This window comes from Staurois parvus, unplaced genomic scaffold (genome assembly GCF_062004578.1).
Source record: "Staurois parvus isolate SC_StPar_1 unplaced genomic scaffold, SC_StPar_1.0 ptg000013l, whole genome shotgun sequence".
Lineage (NCBI taxonomy): Eukaryota > Metazoa > Chordata > Amphibia > Anura > Ranidae > Staurois > Staurois parvus.
In genome coordinates this window covers 5,871,924-5,898,560 of record NW_028317809.1, presented here as the reverse complement: position 1 = coordinate 5,898,560, position 26,637 = coordinate 5,871,924, and the positions used below count along the sequence as shown (strand labels likewise).

The 26,637-nt window shown below is 39.4% G+C and overlaps 1 protein-coding gene across 1 annotated transcript in view; it reads left to right on the top strand.

Moving 5' to 3' along the window:
* Positions 1-2,239: 2,239 nt before the first annotated feature.
* SLC20A2 (solute carrier family 20 member 2) overlaps positions 2,240-26,637 on the top strand; it is a 143,148-nt gene continuing 118,750 nt past the window's right edge. Inside the window, exon 1 of the mRNA XM_089675386.1 lies at positions 2,240-2,389. The gene's annotated coding sequence lies outside the window, so the exon portion shown is untranslated. The remainder of the gene's footprint in view (positions 2,390-26,637) is intronic.

Below are 26,637 nucleotides of genomic sequence, written 5' to 3'. Positions count from 1 at the left end.
GTACAACACAACAAACACTTTTCTCCTGCGCTAGTAAAAGACTCAGTAGACCCAATAGGAATGTTCTGGAATTTTCTGGAATATGCACTGCTTGCTGCCCTCATTAGACCGGGGTGGTCCAAATACACTGGATGCAAATAGAGAAACAGAAAAAGGGCGCACCGACCTAGTGCATTATCGTTTAAAGATTTATTGAAGAAACAAAGTAAGTATCATACTCACAATAGACATAAAAACACAGGCATGTCAAACTGAACAAGATGTAGGATCCAAACAACATCTGAGTCCATACGATGGAACCCTGGATGACCAACTGTCTAACGCGTTTCGAGGACACAACTTCTTCCTCAGAGCCAACACCTGGCTCCGAGGAAGAGGTTGTGTCCTCGAAACGCATTAGCCAGTTGGTCATCCAGGGTTCCATCGTATGGACTCAGATGTTGTTTGGATCCTACATCTTGTTCAGTTTGACATGCCTGTGTTTTTATGTCTATTGTGAGTATGACACTTACTTTGTTTCTTCCAGGTCGGTGCGCCCTTTTTCTGTTTCTCTATTTGCATACAGTGCTTGCATGTAGACAGGTGATGATTGAAAGAGGCTTGAGCAGAACAGAGGCACTGATATGTAACAAATGTGAAAAAAGGTGAAAGCAGAACTTTATGAAAAAAATATAGAAATTGTTTTTGATATACAGTGCCTTAGCTAACTACATTTTGGCCAGTTAGGGTTCACATCTACTTTAAACCCTAATCTCATCCCTTACCTCCTAATCTTACAGTAGTAATAAACAAAGTAGTAAAAAACAATGGTTTTGCACAGAGCAGCCCCGATCCTCTTATTTTTGGCTCCTCCGTCGGCAGTCCTGGCTCCTCCTTCCTACCAAGTGCCTTAAATAGCAAGCCTGTTGCTATGGGGGCACTCAAGCAGGCTCACTCCTGAGCCACGATCCTGTGAATGAACATTGTCTATTTACAAACAGAGCATGGTTCTGCCTCGCCCCCTGCCCTCTCCTTATTGGCTCACTGGATATAACTGACAGCAGCAGGAGCCTATGGATCGCACTACTGTGTGAACCAATGAGGAGAGAGAGACCTGGGAGAGCTGTGGCTCTCATGCACATTTCTAGATTGAGATGGGGCTCAGGTAAGTATAAGGGTGGCTGAGGGGGGAACTACAACCAGAAGGTTTTTCACCTTCAGGTATAGAATACATGACGGTAACAAAACCCTGTGCCTTTAGAACCACTTTAGCACAATAAGCACAATAAAAAATACATTCTCCACTAAACTATTTGCTCAAACTCCTACCTCTACACGTGCAGTTTAATATTTTAGCTGGCTACAGCTCTCTCAGTATTGCTTTCCTAGACATTTGGTCTTCATGGGAAAGAGTTAACAGTTGACTGTGCAGTCTGGGGTCAGTGTGTTAGTTTTGAGAATGGAGGATGAGGGAGGAGCAGGAGTGTACCTTGCCATCCAAGGCTATGGGGTTGTGTGTTTCTGTTGATGCACAAGGTGAAGGAAGGCAAACCTTTAGTTGCTGCATACAAGGTTGGCTCCATAGGACACTGAAAGAGAAAGGAGCCACCCTGAAACCAGAAACCTGATGCCATGATCAGGGCACCAGTTTGGACCGGAACATAGGCAAGGATTAAAATACAAAGAAGCTGCATACTCAGTAATTGATTAAATCAGCTGCTGAAAGTGAGCAGAGGGTTTAATATCACTTTAAAGTTTGACACTTCATATGCCAAGAAATCAGCACCAGGAAACTTATGCCAACATTTCTGAGCTGAATACAAGTAATCAGCTAATGAGCCAAGTGTCAAGTCATCAATGAATATCAAAGGCAACAACTTTCTTTTTTATACATGTATTAAAATAAATTCTAATAATATGCTTAATAAAAATGAATTCCATTCTGGCCCCAGTCTTCTTACTACCGATTTTATGAAGCACTGTCCAGACCCGTGGGAGACTATGAGAAGTCCAGTGTGAGTAGTTTATTTTTAGGATGCAGTGTTGCAGCTATGGAGCCAGACTAAAAAAATGATCATACTGTAACCTCCTTGCATCTATGCAGTGTGTTGTGACCTGCTATGGATTTGGTTGCAGCTTTGTACTCCAGCTTCAAGGAAATAGTTGGGTTTTGAGTGACAGCAGAGGGTGTGGAGAAAAATGTTTTTTTTTTTCTAAGAGAAACTTAGGAAGGGTAACTGTCACACCGATCTGCCTTTGCGTCCCACCCCCATGCGATCATGTTATATATGGTTCTTTCTGGGATGCCTTAGCATGGAATTATAGCAGCTGCTGCAAGTGTAACTGGTAAGAACTAGTGTGTGACTTTGCAGCTACACCATTTGCAGTCTTTCACACAAGTGTCATGCAGGTAATTTTGGTTTTTATTTTAGAATTGTTGTGCAGTAGCCTGTGTAATCCCTTTATTAAAAAAAGTGTGTAAATACAAATATTCTGCTTGCCTTTATGCTGAAAGTGGCTGTAGCCGTATTAGTTCACTTGCAAAAGATTATCGAGTGCTGTCTGTGATACTTTTTTTATTTGCGTTAACATCCAAATTTTGTCTTTGTTAGCTTACCTTTAAAAAGAAATATAGTAAATGGATAAAATTGAAAATGAATTTATGTGTTGTGCTGGTGTCTAGTATGCTTTTTTTCTTGGCAGTTAGCAAGACGTCTGTACCATGTAGTGTTTATGCATCTCCTTCAAATCATAACCAGGCTATCGTATTGTATTGTTGAATCTCTGTACAAATAAGGGTACGGTTTGCTGGAAGGATAAAACTAGTCATAGCTTTAGTATTTGCCTAGATTATCTTCTGTGAAGCCTGTGTATTTGTAGTTAGCATGCTCTATCTATATTCCAGGAAATAAACATTTGCACTGCCTTAGTATATTTGCAGTTTGCCTGCATTGACCAGCATGCAGGACACTGGAGTTGATTTATTAAAAGGCAAATAGGCTGTTCACTTTGCAAGGGAATTTTTCCTTAACCATTAAATGAGTTAAAATGAAAATATTGTTCTTAGTTTCCCTTGCATGTGATTGGATATTTGTTGCAAAGTACATTTTCAACCACATTCACTAATCTAAGTGCAAATTCCCTTTTGCAAAGTGAGTAGCTTATTTGCCCCCTAGGAAATCAATTCAACTGCTTAGCAATGAGGATATGTTGCATTTTTTAGGGCTCATGTACACAGGGTGTTTGAAAAACTCTTCTGACCGCTGGAAACTGACTGCTAGAAAACGTAGGTTAAAAACGCCAGTTTAGCTGCATTTACCTACCGCATTTATGCCCGTTTGCATTTAGAAGCATTTTTAAAAGATAAGGACACCCTCCCAAATGTCCAGAATGCACTGAAAAATAGTAAATAATTAACTATTAAATACATTTTGTGAGAAATAGAGAGAGTAGAAGTAGAGAGAGCAGTATGTTTTGAGATTACCTGTCTTTTCTGGTTGTATTCACTATGAATCCCATCATGAGAATAATGCAGCACGTTCCACCATTTTTTCCTTCATGCGAAACCTGGAACTGACTGCACTGGTGTATAGGTCCATTTGAATACATGGAAAATGCTGTGCATGCATTTTTGATAAAGAAAAAAGGCTCTGGACAGCATCTGGATATGGACCAGCCAAAAACTGCATCTAAACGTAATCACGCATAAACACGTTTACACGCGTTTACAAGCATTTGGCGTTTGAAACTATGGTAAACTCTACTCTTGAACGCGATTTTTGTGCTTTCAAGAAAATGCCTGTAAACTCAACTGCCTGTAAACGACTGTAAACTACTATGTGTATATGGAGACATAGGAAAACATAAAGGAGAGTTCAGGGGCTGCTGAAAAAAATGCACAACTGCTCCTAAACATCAGTTTAGCAGCTATAGTGTACATGAGCCATTATTATATAAAATACATAAAAAGTAAATTTCTTATTCGTACTTGTAAAGGTGTTTTCAGGAAAGACAGTAACAAAGTGCTGCATGATAAAAATATATTTATATTTTTTTAACATGCAAACCAATTAAAAGACAGCATACCAAAATGATTTTCAAACACCTTTCACAAGGGGAAACCATCCGTTATTTTTGCACTTGACCATGGCTATATTTAAGTCTGACGGGGGAAGTCACACAAGTATGCAATGGCTAAAAAAAGATGTTTAAGTTTCTAGAGTAGTTACAAAAATGATTGCACATATTTCCTGGTAGGACAGTCAGATTTAGGATTTGAGCAAAAAAAAAATCATATACTGCATGTACATTTTGCAATTGTTTAACATCATACTGAATAGGGCATTTGGATATATTTCTTGGGGGGCAGTAAAATGAAATACTTTCAGTTTAAAGTTTATGAAAACCCTTACAATGGATTTTTTTTTATTGGTTACTTTTTGGTTTGTTAAGTATAAGCTGTTCAATAAGTGCAAAATAACGCTTTTCTGTGTCTTGTGCACAATTCCTGTGTTATCTCCCCCAGTTTTTATCCTGCAGCCTAATTAACATCTATATTGTGGAGAATAAGACAAGCGGAGGGTTTGATTAGTTTAGCAAAAGACTGGACAGGGCTGACACCACTTTGTCCACAAAAATGGTGTGTGTTGTCAGTCTACAATTGGATTCAGGAACCGAGTGATTTTTCAGGAAGATCAACGGTTTTTTTTGTACTTGAGAGGAGAAAAACATGGGAAAGAAGTTTGCAGAGATGTACTTCATATGTTTTTTTAATTTATTTTGCCCTGAGGTCATTCAAATAAAGCAATGTACCTGTCAAATAAGGTCCTTAAAAGATGTTCCTATCTCGTGAACAAACTATATGCTTTTTGAAGAACTCTGTTAGGCAGAAGGCTTAGATGTTTTTGAGGCTCTGGTTAATAACACAGTTGTTGAAGTGCTTTATAACTGGAATTGAGCTTTATAGTGTCAGGTTGACATAAACCTAAACTGAAGATGAGTCTGGTGAGGATATCTAAGTGAATATTGTGCTTCTGCCACATTCTATCCGTCTTCTCTATTTTTTTTTAAATATAATTACTGTATTGCTACTATTCTTAAAGGAAAACTAAGCTTAGTTAACAGAGAGGCGTCCAATGTTGATGCTGTCTGCTGAAAATTATATTTGTCTCGCTGACATCATAACCCAGTGTCTTTATTACTGTTTGAGTCACTAACACAGAATAAGCATGCATTTTTTGATTTCTGACTTCCCTTTAATTTTTCTGATCTGAATGTTTTTCTTTAAGTCAGTGCTATTGAACAAAAAAAAATTTTGCTTGCACATTATTTGTTATCTCTGTACAACCTGAAATCTTCTATCTTTAGTATGTGGAGCAGCAAATGTTATTCTCGCCTAGGTTAGGAATAAGAAAGTGGGAGCAAGTACCTTATGGAGAAAGTACTTTCTACAAAAAAAAGTTTCTGAATGTTTTTTTTAAAGTGAGGGCCCAGAATATGTCATCTGCAATAGGAGAGTGAAGGTCTGCTTTAAGCACATGAACCCCAGTATTTCACAGAGACAGCCATGCAACTAGCAATTTCAGGAGTTCAGTAGCACCCACACTTTTTATTATTATTATTATTATACAGGATTTATATAGCACCAACTGTTTGCTCAGCACTTTGCAATATAACGGGAGACAATACAGCAACAATACAGTTCAATACAAGAGGGATAGGAGGGCCCTGCTCCTTGGAGCTTACAATCTAGGAGATACTTTTTATAATTGTTTCCTTTAACTGCATAAGAAATCTTGATTTAACTAGTATAGGTTTAGCAAATAAGGCAATGCACATACTGACAAACCAAGCTGTCAGAACCTTTTATCGAGTGTAAATTGAAACATGATTGGTGGCTCACAAATGATATAATCTTTGTATTTTGAATGTAATGAACCAAAGCAGCTTGCCATTCAGTTAAAATGTGTTCACATTATCACTGTGGCTGCACGGGTGAGATTAATCATTAAAATATTTATGGTCATGTGAAAAGCAATATCCACCCTTCTGAAACAAAAATACCATTGTACTATGTCTGTACAGCAGATTGCTACATTCCAAAGCTTACCAGCAATTAGCACCTGATCTCAGATTTTTCTGGGAGAGATAGATCAACTTTGCTACATAGAAAGACATTGCAAAACACTGAGCAGTAAGACTTATTATGAGATTCACTATAAAATTGCAGCTTGTTCATAAATCACTCCCCACTGCCAAAAGAAGTTTTGGTGTGACTTTTCTGATTCACATGGGCTTATAATGCATATCATGCACACTGGCATATAATTCTATGAAGAATCTTGCTGGCAGCAAGTTCCTATGTACTTGCTTCCATTTAGACCAGCCTACCGCCAATTTATCATGTTTAGGTCTGGAAATATGGAAAAGGACAAAGGCAATTTCCTTTTTTTTTCAGACCTGGACAAATTCAGGGGTTTAGATCTTGCTGCCCATAGACATAGATTAAGCTTCCAATCAGGTTTATCTGAAAAACTGACAGGTGGACCTTATCGGACCACATGTGTGAAAGGGGTCTAGGACTTAATCTGCTACTAGAGCTGATAATCTTATGTATCTGCAATTGTTGTCCATTATGCAGTCCTGAATTCTGAATATGAGTCTTGAATTCTGATGTATTCACACAATCAAATATCATAACATCCTTATATGCATAACCTTTTATAGCCTGAGTCAATTTGAGAGGATACTCTTAAGTGGACCTCAAGTTTGAAAGCCAAGAATGCTTAGGCCCAGGTATGGCCTCATAACAAAGTAAAAAAAAATGCAGAAAATGTATGCAAAAAGTCTTACATTGTAAATATAATTATAAACAAATTGGATAGCCAACACAGTTTGCCTTGGCAAGGCACAGGTTGTCTTGGCTGTCCAGATGCAACTTGGAAGCTTGATGCAAACCATCCCCCTAATCTGACTATTCCTTAGTTGGTAAGGAGACCCACCTATCATTAGCAGTGCATATGCTTTTTTTTATCTACCATATAATGTACATGACTGACACCTTTCAGTTGCTCTGCCTACCCCTATCTTATTTGGTCCTTGTATGTCATAACTTTCTGAAGTATACAATGACTCACTTCCACCTGACCAGCACTATGACTGTGCTATCAAATTGTTACCTACCTCTTTTTCAGGCCACTTTTAGCAAAGCCAGTTTATCAGCATGTGGTGATTTATTCCGGAAGAGGAAAGATTGCCCAGTTAGCCTCTGTATTGACTACTGTGGCTTATATAAGGTGACAATAAAAATCCAGTACCTGGTATCACTTATTTTCAGAATTGTTTGACCAATTTTAAAGGGGTTTAAATTAAGCTATAGCTTTGTAAACCTAAAAATTGATCTGTTATAAAGTTTGGGATGACTGAAAGACAAGGTCAGTGCTCAGGATAGGCACTGCCAATATTAAAATGACACTAAACGATATCTTATTCTACACAAATAATGTACAGTACTACAACACATTCACTAGGTAATAGCCCTGCAATCCATTTTTCATTAAAATGGTTTCTTACTGTTTTCCTGCCTCCTTGTAACATCCTCCATGAACTCCCAAACTCCCCCCACACACACACTTTTTTTTGTTTGGAACAAACAGTGCTATTACAGTCATGAGCACCACAAATCCCATACTCCCTAGTTCATCTCAGCAGCAAGTGAAAGTGGCTAAGTTCCTACATACATAGGGACCATAGATAATGAACATAGCCACCCTCTAACAGAAAGTGAGATCCTGGTAGCAAAAAAAAAAAAGGAATTTGGATTTGGTTTTTGAGTTAAAAAAACCTACTTTAATAGAATTTTTTTTAAAAAAAGCAGAGTTCGGTGTCACTTTAGGTCATAACGTGTAATGAACCTGTCATTATTAATCTTATAAACAATGTCTTCCAGGATCTCCTTATCATGTGTTATCATATCATCAGTGATGTTCTGAACCTCTCATCCAACTCAGAATCCCATCAGCTCCATGGCAAGATCATACTTTAGTAGAATGCACTATATACAAATGGAAGACTTGTCTTTTAGAGAATAATGTACAGTTTATGTATTTACCCAAAACTTTGAATGGACCTTGCAAGGTCCCTAAGATTTGGAAAATCTTATTTTCTATATTATTATCAACACTTTTTAAAGGACTATACCACACTGGTTGTTTCTGTTTCTTTCCCCACTATCATAACGTTTCAGCAGCTTCCAAGGGTTATTAACCTGATACAATGCCTTCTTTATTGCTTTGGAGTAAGAGAAATCCCAATCAAGAGCAATATAACAGAAAAGTCATTCCTGCTGATTGTTTTTGCAAAAAGTTCACTTCTGGAAAAAAAAATTATTTATGAAATCAGTGATTGCTTATTACCTTCTGTCAAGCTTGCCCTTGAGGGGTGATTATTTATAAAGACCACAAAAAGTCTCATGTATGTCCAAACGATCCAAAGGTCAAATCCATGCCAAACCTTCAGGATTCTGTTCTGTCTGTTCTTTGCCTGCTTTTATTTATTCTTTATCTATCATCCAGTGGAGAATATCAAGACATTAGCTTTTTCTTTACACCCATAGATGAGAACTCTGACTAACTCACATCAACAATACAGTCCTTATTTCATTTTAATGACAGTGTAATTACTAATTACACATCTTCAACTAAATTGAGCACCCCCAAAAGGAGCATTTTGCTCTTATTATACTATCTTTCCAAAATTATTCCTTTGTAAGTTTGTAGGATATTGTGGATAAGCAAATGATTCAAATTAATTTTCACAATTTTTGGTGGTCTACTATTAAAGAGGACATCAAGGATTTTGTGGCAGTCTGTATTGTATTTACATTGGACTCACATATCCATGAATTTAATGACATGCCTTCACCTTGGAAATCATAGACAGTTAACTGGGCTGTCTCTGATCTTTGTTGACTTATTTTCTAATGAACTTCATTTAAAAAAAATACCAATAGCTTTCTCTCTACACAAATATTTTTACAGTAAATGATCTTCATAGTCTGCAATCTCATATTATCTTTGTAGCACCCTCCAAGTTACACTAGGTGGAGCTAGATCCCTAATGGTTAGACAGGAGCTGACTAGCAGCTCAGGTGAAATAGACAGTGGGGTAAAATTCGGGTCAGGGCTGAGAGACTCTGCTGGCCAGCCCCTCTGGAATTTCCCCCTCCTTTAAGCTTTTTGGAGGAGGGCCTTTGAGGCAGTGGGTGGATCTGAGGAGTGGTTGGCTGCACCTTTGAGGTACCTCAGCCAATCCCCAACAGGAAGCTTGGCAAGGGACTGGACTCCCTTAAGAGGTGTTAGAATCTGCTCAGTTGGTGAAGTTGGAGAGTGGTGGAGGGGAGAGGAGTTTGAGTCAGGAAGATGTGAGGATTGAGGAAGAAGGCTGCCAGGAGGCCTGCTGGGATGGGGCCTGCCTAAAAGCCTGGCGCTAGAAAGGAGGAAGCCTCAGGACTCACTTGTCCCCTGAGAGAGGACCACCTGTGTGGCAAGGAAGAAGCAGCCCAGCTGATAAGCCTGGTAGCAGCAGCCATTCCACAAGCTGTACAGAAGAGGATCTGAGTGAGTACACCTGCAACCCCTGGAGGGATAGGGGAAGGAGCACTCGCTTTCTCGCTGCCCTATATTAGAACTACTGCTACAGCACGGCAGGGCTGTGCAAAATCACATATATGTTCATGATTTGCACTCCTGGATATGGGACGCACACACGTGCGCTGCCTACCCGCGCTGCCATTGGCGGCTAGGAATGTCGATCACCGGATCCCGGCCAGAGATTCCCCACCAGAGCCCAGTAATTGTTGGGCAAAGCTGACAGGGGAGAGACCTGTATGTAAACAACACAGGTCTCTCTCCTGCCACCAAGGACATGCAGCTTTGTATTTCTTTCAGAGAAATATACAGCAGCATGTCTCCCTAGTAAAGCACACACAGCACATCATGTGAAACAGCACACAGCACACGGTTAACCCCTTTGATCACCCCAGATGTTACCCCTTCCTGCCTAGTGTCATTAGTACAGTGTCAGTGCTTTTTATTAGCACTGATCACTGTATTAGTGTTATTAGGATATCAGTGGCAGTTAGTAAGTTCCCACACAGTGTCAGAATGCTCGCTGCACTCCCGCTATTGCTGATCACCGGCATTACTAGTATAGAAAATAAATAATTACAAATTCCAGTATATATACCACCATTTGTAGACGCTATAACTTTCACGTAAATCAATTAATTTACATGTATTGGGATTTTTTTTTTAGCAAAGACATGTAGCAGAATAAATTTTGGACTACATTTATGAAGAAATTAGATTTTTTTACTGGATATGTTTTATAGAAAAAAGTAAAAAATAATGTTTTGGTTTTTTTCAAAATTGTCAATCTTTTTTTGTTTATAGCGCAAAAAATTAAAAAACACACAGGTGATCAAATACCACTAAAAGAAAGCTCTATTTGTGGGAAAAAATACATCAATTTAAATTATGTACAGTGCTGCATGACCGTGCAATGTTCAGTTAAAGTAACACAGTGCCGCATCACAAAAAATGGCCTGGTCAGGAAGGGGGGTAAATCCTCTGGAGGGCAAGTGGTTAAGGGAACAGGAGCTAGATCCCCTGCTCAGGAAGAAAACCTTCAGATTGTTGGGTGAAGAGTTCATTTAGGGTCTGGGGTAGTACAACTGGAGCTGTTGGCTAGCACTCCAACAGAGACTGTGGGTCAGAGAGAAAAAGCTGTTAATAGTTCAGGAAGTTTGTTCTCAGGTTTCAGTTCCCTTGGGCATCCTATACACCCCTATACCCTATCCAAGTTTAATCCCCTGAATAAAATAATAGAACCAATGTTCAAGGCCTGATTTCTGTCTGTGGATGAAAGCAGTGTGGAAAATGCTAACTGACTGGCTGTGCAGGACTATAGTCATTATAGTCACTACATCTTTAATAGGGGCTTACAGTTTACTTCTTGTTTTTGGAGATCCAGAAACCAACTATTAACTAGATATTAGATTGGAATAAATACTGTCCTCTTTCCTTAGAACTGTATACATCAACCAAGTTTAAGAACTATTTCTACAAAACAATTTTTCACCCTGACAAAATATTGTGTCAGCTGGCAAAATTATCATATACAAATCATGTTACTAAACCTAAAGATCATCATAATTTTTTGTTTATAAACTTCCTGCCCACCTAATCTTCTACTCATCCACATCCCTTTGGAAGTAACACCTGCCAATAAATTCCCTGATAATTTATAGTTTGGGAAGACACTTGGCAGACACTTCTGAGGTTTTCTACTCATTAGAACAAGTATTGGAAAATCTGGCAGACACTTCTAAGGTTCTTTTCTTGCTTTAAGAGATCAGCTTATAAAAACTGATGCCTGCTTCACAGTTTGATCTAAGTGATAAAGTGTGGCTATCTATGCAAAGCATTGATCCCAGAATGTATTTTTCAGGTTTAGCCCTTCCTCTGTATTGCTTAAAGTGTATGCAAGTGTTGTTTTTTTTTGTTTTGGATATACTAGGAATGGATTATAAACTTTGTCACATTTTCGAGGGTGACCATTGTCTCTGCTACAAAAAGTGAGGGTAAATCCAACATTTTAACGCTGTCACAGAACAGGAGAAAAGTGAAAATCTTCCAATGGGGACACTTGTTCTGGTGACGACTGTCTAAAAATTTGATTTCTCTTCACTTTGTAGTAATTTCTTCTCATTTCCTGTTCTGTCTCTGAGACAAGAAATGAAAGGAAATCTCCCTGACAGGACAGAGACAGCAAAAAAAAATCCTGTTGGGTCCTAACCATTCCATTTATCCAAAAGCTAAGACAAGGTTACATGTAGACACTTCTATTTAGTTATGTATAAATATGTTGGATCAATTTTTGCCCTAATTATATTGAATATATTTATTTCCTAATAACTGTATTTTAACTGGCCTTTCCAAATGATGTATTATCAAACATTAGGACTTTCGGAATTAATAGTTTTGATGTTTATGGATAATTTACACTGCTATTGTGTATGACAATTTTTAAAAATATATTATTCTGAAATTTTAATTGTTTATACCTCTTTGGTATGATAGGTTATCGTAAGTATATTGGAATGTTGGTGTGGAGACACTGATTTAAGATTGTACTTGGCATTAAAGAGTATATTTCTGTTTATCAGTGTAAAAAATACCAAGTTAAATTTACTGTTCTATGGCAATAAAAGAAAAAACTTTCAAGAGGATGTATATGTCAGAATTAGAATGAACTATATGGGTGATTTTCACTTTGCAAACTTGTCTAGACTGCGTACATCCGTTAAACTGTACTGAACTTCTGGGTTGTTGCTGTGCAACTAATCCCTATGGTCCACTATGCTCAAAAAAAGGAAGAATTTGCAATTGGTCCATAGTCAATGAGTGCAAAAAGATTACATGATACAGTTATATTGCAGCATTTTACAACTGTATGAGTTAAACTGTGAAACTGAATATTTTGGAACTCGTGTGAGGTTACAAAAGTCCATTTGATGTGAAAAATGTGATCAGTCATGTAAGACTAAAATTGCCTGTGGAGCTTAACTGTTCATATTAAGAACCTTTCCTCTCTTTCTTGGTATTCTTAAGCTACCTATACACATAAAACTATTGTATAATGTTAAAGCAGCACAATGTTACAATATGTTTACATGTGAAAAGAAATGAATCGCAATAGAGCACCTGCAGGCATCTAAACGTGAGATAAAAAGTTGGAATGTTTTCCTGATTTTTTATTGCTTTCTAAAGAGTAAGGAGATAAGGCAACCATGCTCATCAATGCCCAAAGACAGTTTTCTCAACAGATATGAACAATGCATGTAATTATCCTATTAAAAGGAATTTTATGAAAGCTAAGAACCATATACTGTAGGTGTGTTCTACTTTACGTGTAGTTTTACTTTATCCCCTCTTGACAATACAAACGTGATATTCCTTCAGTGGACTCCCCCGCCCTCAGTGCAGGCTAATACAAGCAAGCATGATGACAGAATGATCATAAACTACAATGTATGTCCTTTTTTGATGATTTCAACCCATTCCATTTGACTGCTCAGTTTCAAAGAATTAGTTACTGTAGACTGATGATCGAAAAGCCACATGCACTCTGAGTGCTTCTGTTTATATGTAACATTAGTAAGGCTAATTGTCACAGATCCAACCCACTGGCACACACCCACAGCGACTAGCTAATCGAGGCATGCATGTCCGGCCGTGACTTGGGTTAAAGAGGGAATAAGGGGGACTTACTTTGAGCATATATATAAGACCGGCCGTGATACATTTTCACAGCCCGCACTACCTCTGGCCACCACTAGAGGGAGACTCCACTCCAATCCAGCTGGCTGACCGCACACAGGCAGGTACAAATCTTATATACAATCTGGTGCACTCTAAGGGTTGAGGAGCAGCCTAGCAATTGGCACACCCTTCTAGGATTCCTCCAGCTATCCTACAAGCTAGAACCCCAGTGTTATTCACTCCACTGTCCACACACCCCCACACCAGACACACCACAAACGGTAGCTTGCCACCATCCAACAGTTTGTCAGCAGACTGGTCTGCTGGGCCACCACACACACACAGATCTCCATCTGGCAGATCTGCTACTTTACAATCTGCATGCAATCTGCCAACACGCAGTGCAATTGCATACAGATAGGCAATGAACTTGACCGAGCATATAAAGACACTGCAATACAATACAATCTCTCCAGAAATATGAGCCCGAGCTTAAGTACCCAGAAGTCACTTATTAATTTTATGATTTAATATCCCGAAAGTGGGCAGTGCATAAAATACGTACAAAGAAAAAACAATTACAGAAAATACAAAAAGACACACAATTGGCTATTGACTATAAAATAAAGGGAATAAAAACAGAAATAAAACCTTTACCAAGAGTTATCCTGCGACTGGAGCAAGTCAGAGAAAGTCCGCGATTCGCCAGTCAAATAGAACCGACTCCATACGAATCACACTGTCCATATCTCAGGTTCCTCAATTAATTGAAATATGGATGTAGGCTGGAATTTAGCCCTTGGCCAATCAACCCTGGGGGGTGTTCCTGTACCAGCCAACAGGACGTTCTGGGTGCTGAAGTGCCCATAGTCAATTGGACAAGGAATGTTTTGAATCACCAAGTCAGGGATAGAATTTCTGACACCAGCGCATCAGTCCGATCGCGACAGTACCAATCAATGTTCAGGTATCGCAATCAGGCACCATATGACCGTTTTTTGCGTTTCTCTGGGATTCTACAGAGGCTACAAATACAGTTTTACATGCAGATGTAGCCTACAGTGTGTCCAATCAGAAGGAAGTATTTTAATCTCTCTGCAACTAATATTTTAGCTTTCATGAGAGATGAAATATATTCCTTTGATCTGTGGATATACCTCAGCGCTTGGCAGACAGATCAGAGCCCTCTCCTAGTCTCCTGCTGATTCTCAAAACCAAAATGGCTGGAGCTCCTCTTTTAAACTTGGAGAAGGTGGCAAAGTCTGACTACATAGGTGACAACTTTTTATTGGCATCCAAGTATCACCTCCAGTCTAGAAGCTGCTCTGTCCTTTCAGATGCTAATTGGTGAACATATGTTTCTGACTGAATTCTGAACACTTAACTTATCTTTAATAACATGGAACTAAGCTAGATATACAGAGACATATTTCTACTGATCACATCTCAGCTATCCGAATCCTACATTTATGTTACACTAATATAATGCAGTGGGCAGACATAAGGCTTTTGACATTAATATTACATGAATACATCAGTATTTCTGCTTATATATCTTTACAGTTTCACACAGGACTGGATCTCCATCACTCTAGCCTGTAGACTCACAACTGTTGGTGCCAAAAGCAATACTCTTTTGTAGAATCTTGTTATGTATGTATAGAATTTACTGTACTTGTTTTGTGAACTTAGTTTGGCTTGGTATATTGGGGCAACATGTGAATAAGTTTATCAAACCGCGTGTCTTCATATCATGAAAAAATGTGTGACTAATTGACTAAAACAAAAAAACTTTAGGTAGTATAGATCTCTACATAAAGGTTAGGAAATGTAATTGTATGTATTGCACTTACCAGATTCATGCATCCACAGATACTGTTGGTGAGCTTCTGCTATTAGCACACTACTCTGCAGGCTACCTGCTGTCACTGAGATCATTATAGATTTGCATGGAGTTGCTAAGATCTAGATGCTCCACTTCATCTCTTTCCAGAAGTTGTAACCTCAAAACCAACAAAACAACAACAGTGAAAAACTAGTACAACAAGAACACTATCTAGCGCTATTGCAATTTGTGGTACCTAGCCTAACTGAGGACCCCTTCAGGTGAGCCCTCTCAAGTCCCCATTCCATATGTCTGGTCAGCTCTGACCCCATAATGCAGCTAAACCCTACTTTTAATCAGCTGCCTGTGGGGGTAACGCTTGTGCTATGCCTGCACCATCTCTACCTCCCTTCCCCATTTTCTGCTATCAGTAATAGAAATATATCATATGGTCAGAGCTCTTTCTCATGTGCAGCTTTAAGAGGGTGCCAAATCCACCTTACAAGGTGCCCTGATCCACTACTGCAAACAAAGTAGAGCTCTGGACCGCCATTTAACTTAAACTAACCCCAACATTGTTTATCCAACTCATCCACAATGTGCCAACCATCTCTCCAGCTCTTCCTGTATTTCGTTATTGAAAATGCCACATTGGAAAAGTGCACATACTGTCTGTAGAGACCTTGACAATCCCATTTTTCTGTTGAAATGACCTGTAGCACTGTTCGTATTTGTCCTAGCCCTCACAATAGCTGCATGTGATGCTTCTCCTCCCCATGACCTTCTGCTAACCAGAATATTTTGACACCTGGCTACCACACCAAAACCCTATAACATACACCTTTATATCAAATAACAGGTCCAGATACTTTCTATTAGCCAGGTCATTACCGCCTGTGTGAAAGACGATTGCAGATTGGGAGCCTACTGCACCACAACCTTCTCCATCTTCTCTTGTCTAAAATTCCTTCTACCCAACATCTTTCTCAAACAATAACTGAATAAATGACCTTGCTCCCTGTCCCTTTAGACTTAAGACTCACCCATAACTCTCAGCTCTGATATTTTAATGCTAATCAGGTACCTGGCCCTGCCCCATTTCCTGAGCAGTCCCCTCCCAGCAATCCTGTACTTCTTCCTCCTGCACCCCATTGCACTGCCTGCTGGAGAGGAAGCTAGAGCCAACCTGAGCTCTGCATATGGGTCACCTCATCCCCACATGGAGCTTCACACTCCGCCAACGCCACCATAGAAACCCAACCACCAGCTCATTAACCTGGCAGCCGCTGAGACCTCCAGTCTTAAAAGGCCTCATCTCTAAATAGATACCCGGCTTCCCAAAAGGGTTGCGCATTCTTAATATAACTATTTAGCTGCTTTGGTGTGGAACACATGTCAGTACTGGCAGCAGTCAATTAAGGTTCCGTCAGTTTCTGTTAGTTTTTTCACATTGGTAGCACAGTGGTTTTAATATTTAATTTGGGCTTGCCAAAAGTGGATTGCCAGCTGCTGAACATTACACATGAAGCTCTCTGGATCAGGGCAATTGAGGTAAGTATAATGCACATAACAGCACATAACGTACCCTCTTCTAGACATCCTAACACAGAGGTCTTCTTTAATGCTTCAGTGCAATATATTTCTGTGTCAGTTTTATGGGATGTCATTCAGAAGCTTGATTCTTAGAAAAATGCACTGGTGAAACAGCTTAAGCCATTTTATTGTAAACAGGGGAAAAGAGCAGCCTGACCTAAACAGTGTTTAGCTAATCAATAATTTACTACTCATTAACTACTCTTTTTATGAGCAATGTAAGAGTCAGTTCAGCCTTTTACACATAGACGTCTAAACACCTTTCTGTATAGTTCTCATACTGATTTATAGAAAAGATTTTTGGCAGCGAAAAGGGGAACCCAGATGCCTCTCTGAGAGAAACTTTTTTTCTCTCTATAAGATCCCCTTTTAGAATATTCCTTTTATGATTTCACCACCTAGGGCCAAACTCCAGGCTCAAACTTTTTCAATTACTTGCATAGGAGATATTGTCCAGGAGTTTAATTTCCTTCTCCTGCCCTGAAAGCCTGCTCCAGCTACCTTACTTATTACTCGGATCGTCACAGGGAATCTGGGTAATCCCCCTTACTTCTAGGCTGTGTGACAACCAGTGTCATCAAAATGTTTCATCCCTGACATGGCTGTCATGAACATACCCCTTGTAGACCAATGGGTGACATCATAAGGCTGCTGTTGAAAATAGTAGAGTCATATGGTACATCCACATAGTTAATCTCAGACCGCAAAAGTGACAAAATCAGTGTATATCTTGGGACATGTGGTTTCAGTGTGGAGACTTCTACAGCAGCAGTTCTGAAACTAGGTCCGCTGGTTCCTGTAAACTGGCCCTTGTGATGAGAAGCTCTGACATGTAGGGCTTTGAAGTGTAGAAGATTGGCAGCGGCTGCCTGGTATTGAAACACAGAACAATGTATCTTAGGCACTGTCAGGTGTGAACACCTATAATGGGACATTTTTCCTCCCACTGACACCAATGATGGGAAATTTGCTTCTCCCACTGACACTTATGATGGGGAGTTGATTACCCTTCCTGAAACCAAAGGTGGGGCATGTTTTACTTCCACTGGCCATTCCAGACTCCAGACTATTTTTATTTTCTTTTTTTAGGCACATTAAGCTGGAGAATTTTATACTCCCACTGTTCACAAACACATGGGGATTTTGGGATTTTTTATTCCCACTGACCACCAATGCCAGAGCAATGCCAATGAGCAGTTTTTTACTCCTATGCCACAGGCCTGACCACCAATGGTAAAATGACCCTTTATTTAAAGGTTTTGAGGATTTCTTCTCTAGACGGTCACAAAACAAATTAGAGATAAAATAAAGCAGGAAAATTCTGAAACAGAATAACAAACAATAACAAACATTTCATTGGATCGTGCAAAATCATATTAGTTAACTATAGTACATAATCAGATAAATCCACAAATGAAATTCATATACAGTACAGTATGTGAACTCTTTCACCTGTCAAAGGATTTATAATTCTGTTTGGCTAATGTAGTGGTTCACACACCTGAGCCATACTATACAGCCAGAAAAGGACTTGCTTCTACAGTATTTCCTTAACTACTTTCCAGCTCCCTGAGTCACCTCCCTACTAATAATAATACTAATTCATTGTCCTGTGAGCAGGATGGATATGGTTAAAAAAGGAAGTTACAAAGCTAAACCAGGAAATATGGTATTACCTGCCTTGCTATGCAGTGTGGCATTGGTTTGGGAACAGCAAAATTGGCCGGACAGAATTACAAACCCTTTGTTAGGTAAAACAGTGTATTTACTTGGCCGGAGCTCCTTTTAAAAAATGCACTAAATTTAAATGCGGATGTCTGATGCTGCTATCAATTACTAGCTAGCCTTCTAGCTATTGGTATTGAAAAAACAGATAGTGTATTGATGCTACACTCCCATTTCAGTTCAAGAGATAACATGTGGGAGTATGTGTATTTCTATGATAATATATTTTTTTATTCCATATAAATGTGATATATTAATTTCTCATCATACCCCTTTGCCACTGCTTACCTGTTTCAGATGGCATTGTGTCAGTATGAGGTTCCATACCTCTAAGAGATAAACTGAATGGTTTCTTCTATGATAATTGTACCCAGTCATTCTAACTGATGCACATAGCAATCATTTTTCAGGGGAAAGGGTTGGATAGTAAATGCAAATGTAGGGAAACCTCCAAAGACTTTTTTTTTTTTACAGTGAAAGCTAATGATCCAGCCGGTGTGTATTGTTATACATGCTTTTGTGCTTTTGCAGTCTACCACAGTGAAGTCCCTGCAGTGATCTACTCATAATTGCCTGCGTTGCTTCAACTTGTCAGCATTAAGTGTCAGGTCTACTGACTTCAGTAGGGAAAGATACAGCACCTGACAGACAGAACATACAGTAATAGTTTTCACTGAAGGAAGGAAATTACTGGGATTCAAAGGTAACGCACAGTGCTGGATCTATACATCGGGCTCGGTGTGATATTATGCACAACCTGCTCCTATCATTTCCATTCAAAACAGTACTTATATTTTTTTCGTAAAGTAGACCTGCCTTTAACAGAAGGCCTTTAGTAGGCCTTTAAACAGAAACAAGATCTACTCCAACTATATAGAATGAAACATTTATTGGAGGCTGCTATTACTGACTTCTCCAAAATAATGGAGGTTGTGTTGATCCAGAGGCTTCAATATTTTCTGAGTCATTGATATGAAACAAGTATGCAAATTAAGTGCTCTGACTTTCTAATTTCTGTGCACTGGGTCAGAAAGTATTAAAGTCAGAGACAACCAGGCAATTAGTATTTTTAGAAGGAGGTAAGCAATGGCAGCCATCATATTTCTCTAGATACAGGTGTAATTTAAAGCACAGCTGTGCCACTTACTAAACAATCACTATCCCAACCTACCCCCTTCCCATACTGGCCTAAAGCTGGGCAAACATTGTTAATTTTTTTTTTCAGGTGGATGGAGGAATCCCCCTTGTTGGGAAATTGTATTCTGACAGCTGTACCCTCCGCTGACAGACTGCACTAAGTGGGTGCAGCTGATTGGCTGCAGCTGCTGATCAATAACACATTTCCAACAGGGCCCTTCAACATAAGTTAATTAAACAATCAACTTCTGTTGAGCCAGAGAGCCCACACACTGATCGAAATTTATATTTCGATCAGTGCAAGGCCTTATGCTAAAATGTCCCCCCGTCGAATAGTTCCATATATACCCACTCGTTGGCCTAAATGATGCCCTGTTCGCATAAGTAGAGTTGTATCTCAATATACAGCCCTATTCAATTCAATTAATTTTGGTACCAAGGTGGAGTAGGCTGAGGTAGTGATGGGGAAGGGAGGTATTGGTGCACTTGAACTTAAGAAGGGCCTGAGGGTAAGTTAGTGGTAGGTTAGTTAAAATTAGACTACACTTGTTTTCATTTATGTTATGCTTTAAGGATCCATTAATATTGCCGCGAAGGTTTAGTTATACTCCTCAATGTAGAAAAAGGGTATTGCACTGTGTTAGCCATCAATTAATGCAGTAGCATTTAAACTCCAAACTTTCTGCATTATAAATATCAATATAAACATATTCTTTTGTGATGTTTTTGGAATAAAGCAGACATTTCTGCAATGTGAGATTTCCTAGAACAATTTTTAAATCCTTAGATCTTCATATATTTTCGGGTCCTTGTCTGTTCACTCTGCAACTAAAATAGAACTTTGGAAGCTATTAAAAAGGAGCTTGGCAGAGCTTCAAATGCTGAGCTGAACCATGACCTTCTGCCTAAATTAAGATGAGTGGCGACAGTAATCAGTAATCTTTAGTAGAGACAGTATAAATAGGACTGTAGAATACTACAACCTGCTTGTGCTTCAAGACTCCAGTGGGTTATCTGAAGTTCAGTATCTAAAACACTCAAGCCTGCACAAAGAAACACTTCACTTGTGTGCCATAATTGTTTGGCAAAAGAGAGAGTGCTCTTCTGTTACATAAAGGTTCTTTTCTACTTGCTTGGTTAAAAGTAGAGGGCGTTAAGTCCATTTAAAAAAAGTTTAGATTTTTTTTTTTCTTACAGCATAAAACTAGCAGCAAATAAAATAATTTTTAGTTTTAAGAATAATAATGATACACAAAAAAAAATAGTTTCCATGTCTTAATTTTTACTGCACAGAAATTAAATTAAAGCAGTTGAAAATTGAATTGCACAGAGTGGCCCTGAATCACCCCTTCTGGGTTCCCCCGGCAGTCTTCTTGGCTCATCTTTTCATTGTCTGCCCCCAAAGTTAGCAGCTTGCTATGGTGGCAAACATGTGGACTTGCTCCTGAACTGGGCTGTGTGCATTCATAGATACACACAGCTTGGTGCAGCCCATCCTCCCACTCTCTGCTCAAAGGATTTGATTGATAGCATCAGGAGCCAATGGCTTTCGCTGTTGCTTCTCTGTCCTGTGAATGCAGGGAGAGGGTAGAGATCCGCTACAGTTGGGCACAGCACTGTATCGACTGAGAACTCAGCAATTTAGGGGGATGAGGGGGTGAAACGGTTACTGGGACATTTTTCACCTTTATGCAAGGAATGCATTAAGGTAAAAAAAAAGTCTAGCCTTTACAACATCTTTAAACCAGCCTGCCAAAATATGTCATGGAAACATGCAGGCTACCATTATCCTCCTTGTGAAAATGCTAGCTGGCTATAAGGCTGATTGATTATATTTCAATTTTTGTATTTGAGTTTTTAAATAGACAAAGAACAGAGGTGCAAAAAGTAAAGGTGTCCTAAGGCTGATCTTTTTGCTTTAAAGTGGAACAACCATTTTAATAAATTGTAAAACAATAAATATCTCACCATATTACAAAATAAAGGACATTTTGCTACCCTCAGTGTTCCAAGGTTCTAGCATTAGTCCTCTTCTGGATTAAATGGCTGCCAGCATCATTCAACCCACTTCAGGTGAGCCCAGGCTGTTAAGGACACACTTCCAGGGGGCGAATCATTAAGTTGTCATGGGCTTATTTTGAAGACCACTTACCACCAATAAAAATGTAATATATTTCAGATTACCAATCCTTAACTGTGGCAGATGCAATAATTTCTTTTTTGAGTTTTTTTTCTTTTATTTTTACCTGTTGATCTATCCAGGCTGGACTGATGTGAACTGAGTTTGTTTTAGTTATTGTAGATACTTATCAAGTGCCCCTTCTTTGGAAGATATGTGCCTTGACTACCTTGACTACCATGCTGCCTTTATGGTGACTTACTAATATTGGGTCTGGATGGTTCCCCATTCAGAAGTAGGTCCTTCTCTTTTAAGATTATGGACACAATTCACTAAAGCTTATCGCATGAGTCAGTCACATGACCGCATATCGCATGTGATACTGAAAATGTCAATTCACTATTGCTAGTATGTGGTACTTACCGAAAATAGCAAAAACATCTGGTAAATACCGCATAAGAAGACCTTAAAGTCAATTCACAAAAATAAATAAATAATTAAATGCATGGGGTAATTAAGTGGTGGTCCAGGCATGCGGTATGTACTGGTATCTGTCAGTACTGTCATGGGTTGTTAAGGAATGGGTGACTGCAAAGTCCTTAACAACCTATGAGCCCCCAGCTGTCAGTGGGGTTCCCTACTGACAGCTAAATGTAAAAAAAAAAAATTGCCAGCAATTCAAAAATAAGAATTTTTTTTTTTTTAAATGGCATGGGGTCCCCCCCAAAATCCATACCAAATCCATCCGAGAATGCAGCACGGCAGGTCAGGAAAGGTGGGGGATGAGTGAGTACCCCCCTCCTGAACCATACCAGGCCACGTGCCCTCAACATGGGGGGGGGCTTTGAGATGAGGTGGGAACCGCCCCCCAAAGCATCTTGACCCCATATTGATGGGGACAAGGACCTCTTCCCCACAACCATGGCTGGTGGTTGTGGGGCTCTGCAGGCGAGAGGCTTTTTTGGAATCTGGAAGCCCACTTTAGCAAGGGTGCCTCCAGATCCCACCCCCCCATGTGAATGAGAATGGGGTACATGGTACCGCTACCCATTCACAGAAAAAAAACCTGTGGTGTGAATAAAGACAGGAGACAGTCTTTGACCTTTATTAAAAGAAGGAAAATAAAAGAATATCCCCAAAGTAGATCCAACGTCAATAACGATGCCCTCCACCGCCGCTACCTGAAAAAAGAAAAATAAGGCTCCGCACTCGACTCTGGCTTCCGCCGTCTGACAGCTCTGCCGGCCTGACAGTTCTTAAATGTGTAAGGGGCGAGGCCACGCATATGTGACCCCGCCCCGTGTGACATCATTGACCCAGCATGCCCGCGATCAATGATGTCACAAGGCGTGGCCCCACCCCTTACATATTTAAGAACATATGGTGCTTTGGGGGGAGGTCTCTGCCCCAAAGCACCCCGCCATGTTGAGGGCATGTGGCATGGACTGGTTTAGGGGGGGGGTCCCTAGCTCACGCCCTCCTTTCCTGACCTGCAGGGCTTCATGCTCAGATAAGGGTCTGATATGGATTTTGGGAGGCCCCCACACCACTTAAAAAAAGTTTTGGGGGTGAGTGGTTCCCCTCAAAATCAATACCAGACCCAATTGATATGGATGAAGTGGGGGACCCCATGCCGTTTTTATATTTTTTGAATTGCTGGCAATGATTTCTTTTGCATTCAGCTGTCAGTGGGGAACCCGGCTGACAGCTGAAACATTAACACATGGTTTTTGACTACTAAAATACTGTATGACTTGATAAAATAACACATGCGGTATTTTAGTAGTGTTTTTTAGTGAATTCAAACTTTTTTTTTTTTAAAATGCTATGCGGTATCATACTGATTCTGTCACATGGTCTCCAGAAGAAGGATTCCCAAAATGTGTCAAGTCCACATGCGAGCTGTAATCGGAATCTTTGCATGTTATGAACCCCTATCTGGAAAGTAATTTTTAATGTTGTGTAATAGATTTTTAATGGAACGTAATAAAGTTGTTTTTACAGGATTTCGTTTCTCTTCTATAGTCACCGCCCACTTTATTAGGTACACCTTGCTAGTGCCAAGAAAATATCCCCCACACCATTACTCCTCCAGCCTGAACCGTTGATACAAGGCAGAATGGATCCATGCTTTCATGTTGTTTACGCTAAATCCTGACCCTACCATCTGAATGTTGCAGCAACCAGTCTGCCCATTCTCCTCTGACCTCTAACATCGAGGCATCCACACGACTGCTGCTCACTGGATATTTTCTCTTTTTACGACCATTCTCTGTAAACCATAGAGATGGTTGTGTGTGAAAATCCTAGCAGTTTTTGAAAAACTCAGAGCAGCCTGCCTGGCACCAACAACCATGCCACGTTCAAAGTCACTAAAATCCCCTTTTTTCCCCATTCTGATGCTCGGTTTGAACTTCAGCAAGTTGTCTTCACCACGTCTAGATGCAAAAAAGCGTTGAGTTGCTGCCATGTGATTGGCTAATTAGCAATTTGTGTTACCAAGCAATTGTATAGGTGTACCTAACAAAGTGACCGGTGAGTGCACACAAAGTCCATGATTACATATTCTGTTCATAGAATTGACTAGTGAAAGCAGCACAACAAATAAAATATAACACAGTGACATAAATTACAGTAATATACAATTAAATAATGTGCTATGACATATAAATATAAATAATTATAAATCAATGGAATTAAATCAGTGAAAGTCTAATTCATCAAATGCATAAATACTTCAAATGAGTCCACCAAGAAAAAAATTTGTAAAAAATTGTGGTTAAATGAAAAGTCCTTCTAATCCACTAAAATCACCATGTGAGCAAATAAGATTACTTGAACATGTGCATAAAACTTCACTCAAGGGTCACCACGTGCTCCAGAGGAAAGCCTCCCCCAATTTACTGGTACTCACCACATATCGTAGCCCATCTAAACTTGATAGGCAATCGCACTTGTGGTGAGTGTCAAATGTTATAAGGCTTCTCATTCGCTTAGCCCCTCGCAATTAGAGGCTGATTAGATGGCAGGACATCCCCCACAAAGAATTCCATATAAGCAAATGGCTGCTCCCCAATCTGTCCTGCACATAAATCTGGTTCCAGGGTAGATCTAGATAGTTTGTTATTTTTCAGCTTCCTTTAATCACTTCAGTATCGGGCACTTTTACCCCCTTCCTGCCCAGGCCAATTTTCAAGTTTCAGCACTCTCACACTTTGAATGACAATTGCGCAGTCATGCAACACTGTACCCAAACTAAAATTGTATCATTTTGTTCACACAACTAGAGCTTTCTTTTGGTGGTATTTAATCACCACTGGGGTTTTAATTTTTTGCAAAATTACCAAAAAAAGACAGAAAATTAAAAAAGAAACACACGTTTTTCTTTGTTTCTGTTATAAACGTTTGCAAATAAATAATTGTTCTTCATAAATTTAGGCCAAGATGTATTCTGCTACATTTTTTTGGTGAAAATAATTCAAATCAGTATTTATTATTTAGTCTATAGGAAAGTTATAGAGTTCACAAACTATGGGATATATCTGAATATTGATCAATCCTGAAGTACTGACAGCCAATCTAATTTCTTGAGGCCCAAAAATGTCAGAACAGTATAGATATCCCCCAAATGACCCCTTTTTGCAAAGTAGACAGTCCAACTTATTTCTTAAGAGGCATGGCGAGTTTTTTGAAGTTGTCATTCTTTGTCATAATTTTTGGAAAATTAAGAAATTAAAAAAATTATTTTCACAATATTTTTTTACATACTGTCACCAGTGCAGTACAGTGTCAATGTGGTGGTGATCAGGGACACTGACTGGTGACAGTATGAATAAAAAAAAGATAACTTTTTTCAATTTTTTTTTTTTTTTTATTACATATTGCATATATGAACAAAGTAGTATAATGTTACCATAGTAACATTGTACTACTTTGGGAAAGTGATCATTATTTTTTTTATTTTTTTACACAATTTGATATCTTAGAGCAAAGAATTTCTTTTCTATAAGCAAGCATTTACAGTAACTGAATGAAATTGATTCATTCAAGTTTTTTTGTTGTGATTAGCTGTGATTGGCCACGGCTATTCAAATGACCCAGATGGGCTGTGATTGGCCCAGCCTGTGCATGTGATCACTGTGACCATTCACAGCTAGACACAGTTGTATACAATGGATAGCATGAAAGGAAGCCATCCATTGTATACAACTGTCATGTGACCTGCTGTGATTTATTCATTTATGTAAAACCTTTACTCTGAAAGGAAAAAAACACTATTGCTGTAACTGATTTAAAAATGTTAGTATTTGTTCAGGCGGATGCAGGGGCGGCCTGACCATTTGGAAACTTGGGCACTGCCCGAGGGCCCAGGGTCAGTAGGGGGCCCCATGAGATGCCCCTGGTACCTTTTTCATAGGCTTTTTTGTTTGGGCAAGGACACAGGGGCCCCATGATCCCCTATTGCCCAGGGGCCCCATGAGTTGTCAGTCTGCCCCTGGGCGGATGACATCACAAAGTCCACCTGAGCCAATCAGATGAAGCCTTATATTCCTTCATAAAATACAAAGCCTCCTGTGAATGGCTGAGCAGCATTCAATTTTGTTCTGGAAGTGGGGTGGGAAGTTCCCATCCTGCTACCAGACCACAACAATGTATACTAATGGTAGTATGTATATAGTTTATGCAGTGCACACAGCCATTACATGAAGAGTTTTTTTGGACCAGCTTGGTCCAGACTAGTTAATGTTCATTAAAACCCATTGTTAGGCTTTAAGAATTTCGCACTACTATGTACAAAGGTGGAAGCATAGCAAGAATTAACATTCTTTATTTGAGCATATTGTACAATCAGCACTGCTAACCAGGAATCAGAGCCAGCACATGTAATAAGAAAATATGACTGGTATCATTTACCATATACAGTAAATTGTGGAGAG